The 15,104-nt window shown below is 35.6% G+C and overlaps 1 protein-coding gene and 1 pseudogene across 1 annotated transcript in view; one reads left to right on the top strand and one right to left on the bottom strand.

Annotated features, from left to right (window-relative positions):
• The window catches only part of MET (MET proto-oncogene, receptor tyrosine kinase), an 811,679-nt gene that overhangs the window by 325,127 nt on the left and 471,448 nt on the right, over positions 1–15,104 (top strand). The gene's annotated exons all lie outside the window — the stretch shown is intronic.
• LOC126005052 (ferritin light chain-like) lies at positions 7,108–7,577 on the bottom strand (annotated as a pseudogene).

Raw genomic sequence — 15,104 nt, forward strand, 5'->3', positions numbered from 1 at the left:
AACCAGAAAAGTTGAGAAGTAACTTAAAAAGCCAACCCATGCATGAGATAGTAGTATTCAGCAGTTACTTAAACTTAAGAATCAAAGATAAATTTCACTGAAATAATAAATAGAAACTCTCTAAAAGATTTGGGAAATACAGTGGTGAGCATAGCATTGTGTGCTATTTTACACACTACCCAACAATGATAGAATTAAAAAAAAATTAATATGTGCCTTTACTATCTCGCAATTTCTGTTGGGTCAGCAGTTTGGGCATAGCTTAGCTTGATCTCAAGAGCTCACAAACCTGCATTTTGTAAATTTAACAAATAATAATGACATGAAACCAACTTTTCCACACACTATAACTCAATCAAGGGAGTGAAATTATATAACCTGGGGCCATAGAATAAAGCTGGTAGCATCCTATATGGTGCTCCATCCCTATAGGGGTGATCCTTGAGTCCAGACACAGGAGTGAGTCCTGAGCACAACTAGTGTGACTTAAAAAGAAAAAGGAAGGAATGAAAAAGAAAGGAAGGAAGGAACTTAAAAAGAAGAAGGAAGGGAAAAAGAAGAAAAGAAAGTAAAAGAAAAGAAAGAAAAAGAAAGTGAGGGAGGGAGGGAAAAAGGAGGGGGAATAGAAGAAAGGAACAAAGAAAGATAGTAACAAGGGAAAAAGAAAGGAATAAAAGAAGGAGGGAAGGAAGGCAGGAATGAGAGAAGAAAGGTGGGAGGGAACAAAGGTGGGAGTCAAGGAAGGAAGGAGGGAAGGAAATAAGGAAGAAGTGAAGGAGGGAAGGAGAAAAGGAAGGAGGAAGGAGGGAGAGAGGGAAGGAGAGAGGGAAGGAAGGGGGGAAGGAGGGAGGAAGGAAGAGAGGGAAGGATAAAGGGAAGGAAGGAGGGAAAGAGGGAAGGGAGGGAGGTAAAGAGAGAGGGAGGGGGAAGTATGGAGGATAGAGGAAAGGGAGGGAGGGGAAGGAGGGAGAAAGGAGGGAAGGAAGGAAGGGAGGGAAGGAGGGAAGGAGAGAGGGAAGGAGGGAAGGAGAGAGGAAAGGAAGGAAGGAAAAAAGGAAGGAAGGAAGGAAGGAAGGAAGGAAGGAAGGAAGGAAGGAAGGAAGGAAGGAAGGAAGGAAGGAAGGAAGGAAGGAAGGAAGGAAGGAAGGAAGGAAGGAAGGAAGGAAGTTGCATAACCTTTGCCACATTTCACTGGTTTAAAGCAAGCCATAGATTCTGTCAACATTCAAAAGGAAAAGATAATACAAGAGAAAAGATCATTGGGGTCACTGCAGGGAGTGCCTGCTATGGTTTGGATGTGATGTGTTAGAAAAGATGAAAGAGATTTATGATGAAAAGGTCTTTAGCAGTTATAAACCGGACAGTGTACACCAAGAAAATTTTGACCTTCATGAAATTTCAGTAGTAATTTGAATTAAATTACACGCTCATAATTCTTCTGTATCTAGCTTTTGTTAGATAAGTCTATAAAACCGATAGGAATAAAGTTTATTATGATAATAAAAATCAAATCAAATTAGTGAAATAATCATGAAAATCAAACTTAGATATATATATATATATATATATATATATAATAACATTGCTCAGACATAGCTAAAAAGCATGGAGATGGATGTTTATCCTTTTGAGTCAAAGATAAAATAATTTAATTTTCTTATCTAAAAACTTCATGGCGCAAAAATTGGCAGCCTCTCGGCAAATAACTCTTGGAAAAAAGAAGTAATGCCTCCCACTTCACTTTAACTTTTGAGCCAATTTCCATCTAACACACAAAAGTTAATTCTAGTTAGCTCTCAACAAAGTGGTGGCCTTTAAATATATTTGGAAAATTAAAGAGAATGTTGAAACAGGCAAAATGCTAGATGCTATGGTGGTGCATTTCTAACCACTTTCTTTGTTTCTGTCTTCTCAAACACTAAGTGACAAAATAAAAGGAACTCAGAGAAACTATATTTTGTTTTTATGTGACCAAATATGACAATACTTTCACTTGTGGATAAAGTTACAGGTTATCACTCCCTGTTAGATGTTTTGGGTGACTTTTCCCACTGCCATTAGCATTCTCATTTCCTACGGCAGAAAAAGAACAAAGGAACATAAAATAGAAAATATTATATTTTACTTTCTAAATAAAAATATAACATCAAAATGGAAAACATAACATAGAAAAATTAAATAAATTCAGTCTATATGTAAAGAAGTTCTCTCTGACCTGTTTAAAATTAATTACATTAGTAATTATAGATGTGCATTTTAAAAAAGCAATGGGGCCAGTGTGATAGCTTAATGGAGAAAAGCATGTACTTTGAATACAAAAGCATCGGATTCAGTCTCCAGCATCACAACATTACATGGTCCCCCAAAATCCCAATACCACTAGTGGCCCCCAAATACAGATCTGGTAGGACAGTGCCTACCTCAGCAGTGCTGAGTGTCGCTCTATAAAACAAAACAGATAAATTTCTAAAAAAAAAAAATATCAAACCTCAAAAGTATACCATAAACTGGGGGAAGCATGTGGGACATACATGACAAATTTCTTATAACAGAGAAGAATTTACAAGTAGTAAGCTTCTAGAAAACTGATTAAAATATTTAAATAAATGCAATTGCTAAGATATTTCTGGGTAAAATAACCTCATTTAAAATGAACACAATAAACTATATTAATATGTGTAATAATTAAGTGTTCCTAGATACAGAACAATGAGCATCTTAAGTAGCTGTATATATAGCATACATTGTCATTAACTTTTCCAAACACAATTCCGTATGCATCAAAAGTTCTAAAATATAATGGCTCTAGATCATCGCATCAGCAATTCTACTTCTAGAAACTAATCTGCATGCCAGGGGGCGGAGTAACATGGTTTAGTACCAAGGATCTTTAGGGTAATATTCCTAAATTTCATAATGAGGATAAACAAGCATTTATAACAAGGGAAAAGCAAAGTCAATTATGATACAGTTGCACCTCAAAGTACTAATAACTTACAATTGACACAATAAGCTTATTTTTCACTTTATGGTCCATTCTCTCCTCTCTGAACCATTAATTAGCTTTACCCTATACAAGAGTATTTGTGCTATGTTGCCCTCTGAATTGACATTTCCCACCGTATCCTTAGCTAACGGGCTATATGCACATCAATCAAACTAAATCAAAAAAATTTTTTGGATTTTTGTTTTGTTTTGTTTATGGCCACACCCAGTGATGCTCAGGATTGTTACTCCTTGCTCTGCACTCAGAAATATCTTCTGGCAGGCTCTGGGACCTTATGGGATGCTGGGAATGGAACCCAGCTGTTGCCACATGCAAGGCAAATTCTCTACCTGCTGTGCTATAGCTCCAGCCCCTTCCTGGATGTTTTTAATTGTAATTAACATCCTCCAAGTAAATCTGAACTTTACTTAAGTTAAAGACCTTTAAACTCAGACGCTGTTCAGATGCCATTTACACAGAGAAGATTTAAAAAGTGAAATTAAAATAAATTACATAGCCTCATGTAGTTGCCAGGTGTTGTGAAAAGATGGTTTTGTCTTGGCTGAAAAGTCATAAAGAAAAATTACCAAGGGTAAACCACTAACCTCTAAACTAAGTGGTTTAGTATCAAGGAATTATGGTAATATTCTTAAAATGTGGGTGGTGCTAGCCATCTCTGCCACACACCCATGATGAACCTCTTGTCTTTCAAAAAAAATCTAGAAATATAAACTAGGACATAAGTTGAATGGAAAAAAATGGCATATGTTATGTATGAGTTGTATTTTTTAAAATTCATATTTTAACGTTATAAAAATGTGACCAATCCAGGAAATATTGGGGTTACATCCAATCTTAGTGGTACTTTCAGTTCTGGATGATTATTTGCAAGGCATTCCATTATATTATAACAGCTATTGAGTACCAGTTGTTTTAGATACTAAAATGTATGGGAAAACAAGCCTCATTATTTTTACTTGTATTTGCTACTTGTATATTTGTACTTGTAGATACAGTGAAAATGATATAATTCTTGATTGCACACATCTCATCATGTCAATTTATCACCAATAATGCCCATTATTTCTTTTTTTTTTTTTTTTTTTTTTTGGTTTTTGGGCCACACCCGTTTGACGCTCAGGGGTTACTCCTGGTTATGTGCTCAGAAATCGCCCCTGGCTTGGGGGGACCATATGGGACGCCGGGGGATCGAACCGCGGTCCGTTCCTTGGCTAGCGCTTGTAAGGCAGACACCTTAGCTCTAGCGCCACCTTCCCGGCCCCGATGCCCATTATTTCTTCATTCAAACATATTTATATCATTGAAATTTAAACAGTGAAACCTTTGCATTCAATTACATTTTAATTATTTATGGATTTTTTGGTAATAGTAATTGTCAAAAGAAAGTTAAGTAACACCTTAACACCTCAAGTTCAAGTCCGAAGCATTTTGGTAATTCAATATCTAATCTCAAACCAATAAGTCTGTCTCTAAAGGCTCTGTAGATTGTTTCTCTTGGGTCAGGGTATTATGACTGTGGGATGTATTGGTAAATGGAAGAGGAAGGAAGACGGACTGACTCACAATAATGTGGTTGTTAAATTCTTATCAATACCATAGCACTTTAATTAGGTATAAAGAAAAAAAAGGCATTTCTGGGAGTCACTGTATTTTGTCCATTCCAGATTTGCAGATCACCTTGTTCTAGCAGACAGAAACTGAGTTAATGTGGGACGAGCCAACATTCAGACAAGGCTCATCAAACAATTACTGATGCCAGGTGAGCTGGAGAAATAAGAATGTCCTACCATCAGAGATGCCAAAGACACAAAGTTCAGTGTAAGTCAAGATTTCTGTATTTTAAAGGCATGCTTCAAATCACTAATAGAAAAATACCATTAACAATCAAAGTATTTCCTTAAAATTCTGATTGTATTGTGATTTTCTAATAAAATTTTAATTTTATAGCAACCAGGCAGCATTATTGGAAAAGGCCTTGTAGTAGTCTGCAGTTTCCTACCTATAGTTGAATCACTATCCTCCATATTTATACATAGTAATTTCAAGTGGCATGAAACTGTTACATTTCCTTTTCTATACCTTCCATTTTCTATACTACTTTTACTGATACACCACTTTTAATAAGTATACTGAGCATAGGAAGAAAAATATAATAAATATGGGTGGAGAACCTAATCATGCATTGTTTTTTAAAAATAACTATCACTATTCTTGTCTTTCCATCAGTAGAATATTGGCTTATAACATTATATTGTCTTGATGTACTGCATTATAATTTAAGTCCTATATGTTCTGCATTATGATGGCCTCCGAATGTTTACTTACTTTTTTATGACATGTGTTCCACCATTCATGGCTGGAAAGATAGGACAGTGATTCCAGTGTTTTCCCTGCATGTAGCTTACCCTGGTTCAAATCTCAATACTGCATATATTCCCATAAACACTACTAAGATTGATCCATAAGCATAGAGTGAAGAATAACGCCAAGCATCAACTAGTAGGGACCCCAAATTAAAATTTTAAGCTTTCTTCATTAATGGTCTGGGAGATGGCTCAAAGTTCTTGAGTACTTGCTTTGTATGTGGGAGCTCAAGGTCTGATTCCCAAAATTATGTTGTCTCCAAAGCACTGTCAGGAATTTCCCTTAAGAGTGTAGCTTCTTAATACCTCTGGTTGGACTAAACAAATAAAAAACAAATTAAAATATTCTGTAATTATACATTTGCCAAGACTTGAAATTCAATTATCTGTTCTATAGAACAATTAATTACTACCTTAAATTAATTACTACTTTCTCATTTCCGCCTGGAGGCCCCGCTATTGAGGCAGCATAGAAGTCCTATAGAGATTTGTCAGAATTGAGGGTGACAATCCTGAAGCCACTTTCTTTACAGCAAAAAGTGAACTTCTGCCAAGTATATTCTAATTCATCTATCAAAAAGTTCTTAGCTTATTCTGCCTTCTAGGAATGTATTCAGATTTCCTTCTCTATTTATGAGCACCATCCAGCCTAGGTGGTTTTCTCTTCAGGTTAATGAAATGGGAAAATATGAGAAGAAAAAGTGTCCATTCTAATGAATTCCATTTAGCTGATATTTCCTCACTTAGGGGAATGTAAAATTAAAATGATTACAGGTAAGCTTAATGAGTTTTAAAAACCTCTTAGTTCTTATAGGAGCTAGTCATATTATGGCAGTTTTATATTGAAAAAGGTTGCAAACTTATATTTGTAAAATTTCTTATCACTTAGAAAAGAATTAGAGTTTGTTCATTTCAACTGTTATAAGTAAATTAGTTTCTCATAATTCTTGGTTCTATTTCATAATTTCTCATAGATCTAGTATAAGATCATGATGCTAAACATGATAAGGTAAATGCCCTCTTGTGGCTTTGGACCTTGTATGTCCTCAAGTCATAAAAAGCACTGTGAAATCTCTTTGGGGTCTTTGTTACTAAGTTTATTCCTATTTAGAAAGGTCCCACCTCATGACATAAGAACTTCATACAGGATCTATTTTCAATAATGTTTTTGGGGTGTTAAATTCCAGTGTTTAATTAGGGAAGGATGCATATTTTCAAATCATTGTCATTTGGGTTCTCAACTATAATCACAGTAGCTAAAAAAAAAAAGGTGAAGAGTATGAATATGCACAATTGGCAAGACAAAAAATGGTAAGGCTAATAGATGATAGAGGGGAAAAAAGGTGAAGTCTAGAAAATGAGGAAAGCAGTTCTGAGAGCATTTATAAATCAGATGCTTGTTTCTATGATATGTTTGTCAGTTCTCTGCAAGACTTAGGAGCAGAAATCATAGAAGGAAATCTATCACACATTGTTAATTCCTCCAGCACTGAAAACCTTTGACTTCCTTAATCCTGTTTATTTTAACAAATGTTGATGGCAATCTTCCTGGAAAAAATATATCTTTATAAAGTTATAATTTCATCTCCCCAATAATAGCGGTTAAAGTTTTTTTCCCTGCACTATGCTAGCATACAAAGAACAATTATGTACCCATTTTCCTTTTTTCCCCTTATTATTGACTTTATTTTTATTTATTTATTTATTTATTTATTTATTTATTTATTTATTTATATATTTTTTGGTCGCTGCAAGAACTTTATTGGTGATTTGGTCCACACATCAGAGGCTGCTCCGGAAACAGCCGAGAGGACTCAGGCCAGACCAGGGGCACCACTCACGAAGGTCAAAGGCCACAGGGTTTCCGATGCTCCTAGTCGTGTTTGAGGGTGAGCCTTTCGAAGAGGTACTCGCCCAGACCGGCCTGGGGGTTCGCCAGCCTGCGGATATTGGTCAGGTGGTCGCCCATCTTCTTGATCAGCTCACCTCCTCGTCCAGGAAGTCACAGAGGTGGGGGTCAGTGCGAGCAGAGCCCAAGGCATGCAGATCCAACAGGGCCTGGTTCAGCTCCTTCTCCAGGACCAGGGCAGCTTCCATGGCATCCTGCATTTTACCCCACTCATCTCGGGATGGTTTCTGCACGTCCAGGAAGAGGGCGCGGACACCGCGCTGGTTTTGCATCTTAAGGAGGCACTCGGCGCCCTTGCGCTTCTTTATTTTTTATAATATCTTTACTTAAGCACCATGATTACAAACGTGTCTGTAGTTGGGTTCAGTCATACAAAGAACACCCCATTCACAATTGCAACCTTCCTGCCACCAATGCCCCCATCTCTTTCCTCCCTCACACCTTGCCTATCTTCGAGACAGGCATTCTATTTCTCTCACTCACTACCATTGTCATCAGAATTGTTGGTGTAGTTATTTCTCTAACTGCACTCATCACTCTGCTGTAAGCTTCACATCATGGGCCTGTCCTCCAGTTCTCATCTCTGTTGCCTCTAGGTATTTTTACCATACTGTCTTTTATTTTTTATATCCCACAGATTAGTGACACTATTCTGTGTCTATATCTAAAGATAGACACTAATCTGTGTCTATATCTCTCCCTCTGACTTATTTCACTCAGCAAAATAGTTTCCATATCCGTCCATGTATAGGAAAATTTCATGACTTCATCTCTCCTGACAGCTGCATAGTATTCCATTGTATATATGTACCATAGTTTATTTAGCCACTCATCTGTTTACGTTCTAGGTTTTTTCCATATTCTGACTATTGTAAATAGAGCAATGAACATAAGAGTGCAGAGAAAATTTTTGTATTGTGATTTTGTATTCCTACAGTATATCCTTAGGAGTGGTGTTGCTGTATCATATGGCAGCTCAATTTTCAGTTTTTTGAGTAATATTCATATTACTTTTTAAAAAAGACTCGATCAGTCAGCATTTGCACCAGCAGTGAACAAGAGTTCCTTTCTCCCCACATTCTCACCAACACTGATTGTTCTTATTCTTTGTGATGTGTGTCAGTCTCTGTGGCATAAGATAGCACCTCATTGTTGTTTTGATGTGTATTTCCCTGCTAACCCATTTCCATTTTTTATGCCTTCTATCAGGTTGTTAGCTTTCAAATATGTCTGCTGTAGTCAGAATGTCTGTCCCCTAGTTTATTTCTTAATCTATTCTACTTTTGAAAAATAAATAACTTTCTGAGTAAGAGTCACTCATAAATACATTAGAATCAAGAAAGCAAAATTGCGAATAGAATTCTAAATTTGGACTTTGTATTTTCCCATTGCCATTCTGAAATGCAGCAGTTTTTTCTCTTATACAACCACGTTCAAGGTTATCTTAAAGTCATGAAAATTCTGATTCATCAAAAATAAACAAAAGTTTACTGTAGCCTCAAGTTTGGTTCCTTCAGTCAATTACTGTTAAGTTTAAGAGGTGAGGAGATAAGTCTTTGTCACTATTCATGTTATACAAAAGAAAATTAAGAATTGGCCCAGTTTATCTCCCTAAAATTACTCTGAAACTATTGCTATTATTATTATTATTACTATTATTTTGCATCATGATGTATTTTATTTTCACAGTTTTTTAAACTAAATAAAAATATTTAAAATAAAAATATTTTTAAAAAATAAAATATTTTAAATATTTAAAATAAAAAATATTTTATAGATGAGACAAAGAATTCCCTAGATGCTGGAGCAATAGTAGCATGGGTATGGCACTTGCTTTGCATATTGATGACTCAGGATTGATCTCCAGCATCCTATATGGTCCCCTGAGCACCTCCAGTAGAAATTGCTGAGTTCAGGGCCAGGAGTAACCCTTGAGCATTGCTGATATGTCCCAACTCCCAAAAGGAAATCCCTAGAAATCCTGAAATTCTAACGCAATTATTTGGAGATAACAAAGGAGTCAAATGAAAGTTAAAATGATAAAGCAGAGAAATGTATCACAGAAGCAAAGTAAAAATGTAAAAGTAGATTCTACTGAGGAAGTCTGACAGAACTATTGCATTGTCCTAGGAGTAGGAAAGTGAACTAGTTAAATTGCCAATACATTGACTTCCTTCAAGATCAATGAAAAATTCTGTGAGCTAATAATACATAACATAATAGATAATTACCTAAATGTTCTGAGTTAGTTGAATAACTTTCTGCTTTTCACAAAAGCAAAATCACTCTTCTCTTCATATCCTATATTCATTCCCACCTGTTTGAGAACCCTTTACATCTTTGCCTAGAATCATGAAAATACTAAGAACAATGAAATTCAAATTATATAGGAAATCAAACTGTGTAAGCATGGTCTGTATAAGTTTCACAAATCAAGTGAAATCTAAACTGGAACCTAGAAGATGACAAAAAGAAGTATGGTCACTCTAGATGAGTGAGAAAAAAAGCAAATGTAATGTCACAGAAGCAGGACTGTATGACAAGAGAATAGAGTCTACAGAAAAGAATTGAAGATACTGGAGAACAAATAGAGGTTGACAAGTCAACCAGATTCAAGGCCAGAATTACTAAGTCAATTATTCTTCTATTCTTGTATTCTCCTGTAAAAATCCTTGCTTGGTATATATATATATATATATATATATATATATATATATATATATACATACATACATACATAGATATATATATACATACATACATAGATATATATAGGTATATATATATTTTACCTTTATCAATTAATCAATATATATGTACATATACATATATTTACCTCTATCAATCAATCAATCAATGTATATATATATCAATCAATGTGTATATATATATATACATTGATTGATTGATTGATTGATTGATAGAGGTAAAAACTGGAAATGTTCAGTTCCATGCAGCAACTTCTGGCAGTGCCTGGTTTTGCTGGTGCATCTGGATAACTATTCTAGCTAATTTAGGGTACAGAAGTGACACACAGTGTCAGGGATAAGACCCAGAGACTTCTATAAGCAAACATGTACCCCCGAAGTACATGTACTCTGCTCAACCCAGCACTTTAAAGAAACGCTTTTCCAACTCTCATATACATCTCATGCAGCTTTACTATGAGGAAGAGTGCTAATGAAAACAAGCAAAGAAGTCATAAAACTAACCATAAAAAAGGCATTGATAGAGACAAAATTCTATTTGCCAAATACACATATATTTTTTAATCTTCACACATCAATGGAAGTTTATAGCTGGTGCTTATTTTCTGAACACTTTGGCAAAAGTTGGCTTTCTGAGACTATGTTTTATTTCTGTTACCACACTAAATTTTGAAAACATTTTAAACTTAGCTGCATTTTACATACAATGCTGTCATCAAGGCCTCAATCTATGACCATTAATGGTGATTTTTAAAAGTAGTATAATTACAGTTTAGCTATAATTTAACAGCATTTTTAGAACACAGTTTATTGCTGCAGTATTATTTACCTCCAACTACATAAGGCATTTTCAGTACTAATAAAAAATTTAATTCAGACACTTTGCCCTTAGTGATATAGACCAGGCACCAAGATGCAAAGACCAAGGCAAGGCTGGCAATCAATCAAGACAGTACAGAGTACCAGGCCCAGTCTGAGCTGTGCCAGTGGTCCTGAGAATGACTCACTGGTGACCTGAAATGACTTTCCTGTGACATTCTTGCTGAATAATCTACATCTATGTTTGTTTATACTAAACCTGGTCCTTAAGATATATACTGCCCATTTAAAGGATCTTTGAAGGTTAGTCAACTTTTTACAAATGAACAGATATGTGGATAAATGTTGGAATTAAAAAGAATGCTAAAATGCTTTAAATATATATTTTTATATATACATTTTTTATTCCTGCTAATATCACCATTGTTCAACTGAAACAACATTTGAAAGTCTAGAATTCCTTTTCCTTAGAATGCAGGCTCAAGTAGGCTGTACAGAGCTCTCCTGCTCTATATGTCAAGTAGTGTTTGTATATATTTCAGTGTATCCAAGCAAGGCCTTTTTAACTTTCCATCCTAAGGCTGGAGCTGTACTTTCCTGAATAGCAGCCAGGAAAAAACTTGGAGATTTGGCAGGAAGACTGTGGGAAGCCTGGTGCAATAGCAGGCTGAGATCTCCAGCAGAAGTTTTCTACAAAGCAGAGGAGCGAAACACCTCCCTTTGTTTAGCTCTACATATGAATACAAATGGAGCCCCCAGATTGTAATCAGGCCCTATTGTATAATCTTGGGGTTTCCATGCCATACAGCATTTTTTGGCACCAAGTACCTTATTATTTTTCAGCTGGAAAACCAATTAGCATTCTTTTTATATCTGGGTGTTAATCCTTCAGCCTTAAAGGGATTTTTTGGCCAACAGCCCACATGGCTGTAGTCTCTTGGGCAATGCCTGACAAATTAAGATAAAACCGTTACTTCATGTTTTCCTACAAAGAGAAAACAAAAACTGTTTCCTGCTCTTAATAATTGGATGAAGTCAATTTCCACATTTAACAAATAGAAAGGTAGGCATAATCAGGGAGTCAACTCAGGCCTCTTATCTCTCCCCAAGTCAGTTCCTCTGTAAGAATGTGAAGGAACAAGAGCTGTCCGTTTCTGACTAAGCTTTCCTTCTCCTGAGTAGGGGAGATGCATAGTGGTCTACAGATGTCTCTGTTTACTGAATTGGCCTATACCAATACAGAGTCACCCTTTGGCTTTGGTGACATTTTTTGCTTTCCAAATGGGAGTGAAATGATTTACCTGAGACAAGAACTGTTAGGAGATTCCAGTTCTGACAAGTGGATTAGTCATAACAGTTAAGAGGGCACTGCCCACGTTGAAAGAAACAAACAGAGCCAAATATTTCCCTATCTTGAAAGCAAAGTCAAGTCCAGTTCACACTCTAGGAATGTTATTTATGATTAGAAAAAACCAGATCTGGGCTGCTGCCTCAGTAAATCTGAGCATGGGGAGATGAGGAGGAAAAAAAGTTTGAAACTGATGTGGAAAGTATCGGTCCCATAAATAGTTTCCTCCTAATAAACAAGCTTTACAATGGCAAAACAACTTAATGTCACCAGTGAAGGAAATGTGGCCCTTTTTTGTAAGTGAACCATAATTTGGGAAGTCATCCAGGATAATATGAAATATTTAGAAGCAAAGTGGTGAAATAAACAGAAAGGAAATAAAACAATCTGCAGCTGGAAGACAAAAAAAAAATGCTGGACACACACACACAAGTAGCTCAGGTATCCTTAAAAATATTTTATATCTTATTGATAATGATTGTATAGAAATAGCCTGAGGCCCAATGCACCCATTTAAGTCTCTGTAAGTAATGGGTGGTGCCAGACAAAGAACCGTTGAAGAATTTGTGAGAGTACCACAAATTTTATTCTAGAAGAATAATTATTTAACAAGAGGTCTGTGTTCTGGATAAAATAAAATTTTAATATTTTTTCTTAGTAATGTATCTGCTATCAAAAGAAAAATAAAATGATCACCTGCCACAATCTAAGAGAAAAACTATAAGATGCTCAGTCTTGTACACAAAAGAAAAGCATTAGAGCTAAGACACTGCTTGGTAAAAGTCACCCATCCCCATTTACGCAGCATGCCCATGGGTCAGACTGCCAAGCTCAGAACTTGAAAGAAATATAAAAAAGAGAATGGGTAGAGAACATTGCTGCCATCTCAATAATAAACAATTGTCATTCAATTGTCATTTGAGGGACGATGGGGAAAAGAAGAAGGTGAAACACCACAACAGGTCATAAAGAGGAATCAAATAAGATATCCAGTGAGCGCTGCAGCCATAAAAATATGCACCACATTGTTCCCTCAACAATCTAACAAAATGATGGGACAGAAAGAATTCCATTTGTCTGCAAAGAGGTACATTAGCAGAGGTCCCCTGAGGCAATTTTCAGGAAGACATGGGCACTTCCCCTAAACAAGTGTTTCATTGTTAAATTTTGGAAGGCAGACAGTCATTTTAAAAGCAGACATGTATGTTACCACTTTTTGTGACCTTTAGCCTAGATTATATTATTTAGATGACTCAAATTAGAAAGTATTGAACAATTTCATATGGACACCAGCTACTCTACTGGATTTCAGTTATTTGGATCTGAGTGGAAATGCTTTGATGTCTTTTATATCTAAGGTAAGCTGTGGCCTAGGCCCACAAGGTTGAATATAACCTTTTTCATCTCATAGCTAAAACTACAGTCTATTTTAGAATAGGTCAAAGAAGTGTTAACATTCTAAAAGAGGGAGAGGTTATAAAAGAATTCTAGTCATACAGGCAGATACAGAGGTCAAGCAGCTGTGTAAGCTCTTGGTAAAAACAGTTTATCACCAACGTACTACATTCTGAGAATAAACATCACCAAAATGGAAGAAGGAATATTAATCCTTTCCTTGCCAATTTCTAAGACCTGTGAGTATTGTGAAGATCTTTGGGACACAGACAACTCAAGTATACAAGATGGTTTTAAACACATCAATATGTTTCTCTATCACTGACAGCCAAGCAAGTTGATAGAGATCAATAAGGCAGAATTTATAGGTTGATAGACCCTAATATAAAGGATTAAAGTAGTAACACGGGAAACACTTTCTATGAGTCATTACAGATGGTATCACAACTTTTATTCTTTCATTGAAATGACCCTTTTGCTTTGTTATAATAATGTTGGCTTCAACATTAGGGTATTGTCTCACATTTGGGGTTTTCAGTGGTAAAACTTTCTCAGGTTTATAGATAAGGGGATATGAGTCAAGCATGAGAAATTCAAAATTGCCATTAAAGTTTCCTGACCATCTTGGAAATCAAAATTCCATGTAAAGCTTGAGAGCTGCATTAGATCATATCTCAAACCCTTTCCAACAATGCCACTTTTGCTTAACAACAAAAAGAATTTTCTTTTATGTCCAACTCTTCATTCTTCAGAAAAGAAAAATTAGCAGTAAAGCCCAAGGTCAAGAGAAAATTTAAGTCCAGAGAAGGCTAAAACACAGAACAGACAAATGATTCTCATATCCTCCTTGAAGTGCAGTGCATCATGTAAAGAAAAATATAAGTCAGAGTGCTTGATCTACTCCTTTTTTTTTTTTTTTAGTAAAAGAACTTTACTAGAAGCAAGAGTGAAAGAACAGTACAGTGAATAGGACATTTGCCTTGCAAGTAGCCTACCTGGGTTTGGTCCTTGGTCTCATAATGGTTCCCCAAGACTGAGTGCAGAGCCAGGAGTACCACTGGGTGTGGCCCCAAACAAGCAAAATTTACTAAACAAAACCTATATAACCATATTCTTATATATATATATATTCAATTCATGTAAAACTATTTATTCATTAGTATAAAATATGTTGTTGCTATTATAAATAAGATAGTGTTGTAATCTTATACCATTACTAATATTAAGAAAATTATTGATGCTTAATTATTGGAATTTATGTATGATCATCTTACTCTTTATTTTGGAGGTTACCTCCAAGTTGTGCTCAATCTTGGGATCATGTCATGTAAGGAATCAGACCTAGGTGCTCCAACCCTTTGAGATATTTCATTGGCATTAATCTATACTCTTAAGGTACTAAGTATGAGAATTTCATCATCCTCTGATTTTCTTAAAAGAAAATCTTGCATATTTCTCAAAGAGTTGTTGTGATTTTCATTCAATTTCAAATAAAATGAACAGGATCCTCAATGACTCACCAATGAGGGGAAAAGACAGAAAAGCTTAATAATAA

The sequence above is a fragment of the Suncus etruscus genome, chromosome 1, assembly GCF_024139225.1.
Source record: "Suncus etruscus isolate mSunEtr1 chromosome 1, mSunEtr1.pri.cur, whole genome shotgun sequence".
NCBI lineage: Eukaryota > Metazoa > Chordata > Mammalia > Eulipotyphla > Soricidae > Suncus > Suncus etruscus.